Raw genomic sequence first — 2,500 nt, 5'->3', positions numbered from 1 at the left:
CGGGCGCGGCCCCCCCAAACGAGGAACACCGGGGCGGCACGCTCCGCAGCAGGCGGGGGTCCGGCAGCTCTGGGCGGGAGAGGCGGAGGGGGACGCCCCCCTTCCGCGCACGCGGTGCCTCGGAGGCACGTCCGGCATGGGGGCCACCCGCTTGCCCTTTTTCTCGTTCGCCACCCCGCCAACGGCTGCCTGCGGCCGGCACCCGGCGACCCGGGGCTGAGACCATCGCCGACACCTCGTGCGGATTTTCGGACGCCTGCGGACTCCCAGGGCCACTCGGCCTCGCAGAGCCGGCTTCGGTGAAGAAGCCCCAGGAAAGCGGCAGAGAAAGCGCACACGCCTCCCTTCACCGCTCCAGCGGGCAGCACCTCGCACACAACGGGACGCGCACTGGAGAGGAGACCCCCCTGCCTGAACATCGGACACCGCCATGCACCCTATGACGGGGAGCACGGAAGAGCCGACCCGCCGGGGGCCCTCACCGACGCGACCCGAACGGCCTCATCGATCGGTCGAGTCCTGAGCCAACTTCCCCTGCCCAGCGCGGCCACCGAGGAGGCAACCCGCGGCGGACACTGCGTGTGGGTGCGGACCACCGTCCGGCAAGAGGTGCCCACTCGAGCCTGAAGCACCGGCAACTCCTCCCGCACTCCCTGGGACAGAGAAGCAGGGAAGCGCCGGCCCGCCCAGGGGCCTCTCCGACGTGTCCCGGAACGCCTCAGCGGGCGCTGCGTGCAGGTGTGGGTCAGCAGCTGCGGCGCTGGCATCGCCGCACTGCCGGCGGCAGGCCCCTGGAACGAGGCTCTCGAGCCGCACGGGGCACCCCCCTTTTCCTCTCTCTCGCGCTGCACTCGAAGGGCTCACAGGCCACGAGCCTTCCCTCTCGGCGGCGCGGACCGCCTCAGCCCTCTCGCAACTCGGCAACCGTCGCTGGAGCCCGCCGCCGGCTCCGCGGCTCCGCGCTTCCCGGCACCGGGGACACGCTCCGCGCGGACCGCCTCAGCCCTCTCGCAACTCGGCAACCGTCGCTGGAGCCCGCCGCCGGCTCCGCGGCTCCGCGCTTCCCGGCACCGGGGACACGCTCCGCGCGGACCGCCTCAGCCCTCTCGCAACTCGGCAACCGTCGCTGGAGCCCGCCGCCGGCTCCGCGGCTCCGCGCTTCCCGGCACCGGGGACACGCTCCGCGCGGACCGCCTCAGCCCTCTCGCAACTCGGCAACCGTCGCTGGAGCCCGCCGCCGGCTCCGCGGCTCCGCGCTTCCCGGCACCGGGGACACGCTCCGCGCGGACCGCCTCAGCCCTCTCGCAACTCGGCAACCGTCGCTGGAGCCCGCCGCCGGCTCCGCGGCTCCGCGCTTCCCGGCACCGGGGACACGCTCGCCTGGCTGCCGAGAACGTGCCGGGAAAGCGCCGTATCGAACGCGCCGAAAAAAACATTTTGTCAGAGAACCGGAGTCGGGACCGGGCCTTACCTGCCCTCGCAAGCCGCCCTAGGTCGCTCGCAGACCGGCCACTTAGCGCTGGGGGCGCCCGGGAGTAGAGCTCCGGAACTCAGCGCTTGCTCACCCTCTGCCCTACAGTCGTACCGGTAAGTCAGGCGGCGCCGGAGAGCCGAAGAACAGCCGCCCCTCCTACCGGGGCGGGGCGCGGAAATGGCCGGCCTTTACGATGACGTAACTGGAGGCAGCGCAACAGAGCGACCCCTCTCGCCGCTCCACAGGAAGGCCAGGGAGAACAGGTCTACCGCTTACCACCCGGAAAAGGCGACAAGGGCACGCCGGAGACGAGTAGACCGGCCGGCCGCGGGCGGGGCGGCGACCTCGGCGCGGCCTCCCGGAGCCGGGTAGACCGGGCGGCCGCGGCCCGGAAGGCGGGCCCGCGGGCCGGGCGGCGACCTCGGCGCGGCCTCCCGGAGCCGGGTAGACCGGGCGGCCGCGGCCCGGAAGGCGGGCCCGCGGGCCGGGCGGCGACCTCGGCGCGGCCTCCCGGAGCCGGGTAGACCGGGCGGCCGCGGCCCGGAAGGCGGGCCCGCGGGCCGGGCGGCGACCTCGGCGCGGCCTCCCGGAGCCGGGTCGACCGGGCGGCCGCGGCCCGGAAGGCGGGCCCGCGGGCCGGGCGGCGACCTCGGCGCGGCCTCCCGGAGCCGGGTAGACCGGGCGGCCGCGGCCCGGAAGGCGGGCCCGCGGGCCGGGCGGCGACCTCGGCGCGGCCTCCCGGAGCCGGGTAGACCGGGCGGCCGCGGCCCGGAAGGCGGGCCCGCGGGCGGGGCGGCGACCTCGGCGCGGCCTCCCGGAGCCGGGTAGACCGGGCGGCCGCGGCCCGGAAGGCGGGCCGGGCGGCGACCTCGGCGCGGCCTCCCGGAGCCGGGTCGACCGGGCGGCCGCGGCCCGGAAGGCGGGCCCGCGGGCCGGGCGGCGACCTCGGCGCGGCCTCCCGGAGCCGGGTCGACCGGGCGGCCGCGGCCCGGAAGGCGGGCCCGCGGGCCGGGCGGCGACCTCGGC

The sequence above is a fragment of the Apteryx mantelli genome, unplaced genomic scaffold (assembly GCF_036417845.1).
Source record: "Apteryx mantelli isolate bAptMan1 unplaced genomic scaffold, bAptMan1.hap1 HAP1_SCAFFOLD_86, whole genome shotgun sequence".
Classification (NCBI taxonomy): domain Eukaryota; kingdom Metazoa; phylum Chordata; class Aves; order Apterygiformes; family Apterygidae; genus Apteryx; species Apteryx mantelli.
The sequence above is the reverse complement of the archived record's forward strand: the minus strand, read 5'-3'. Positions refer to the sequence as shown.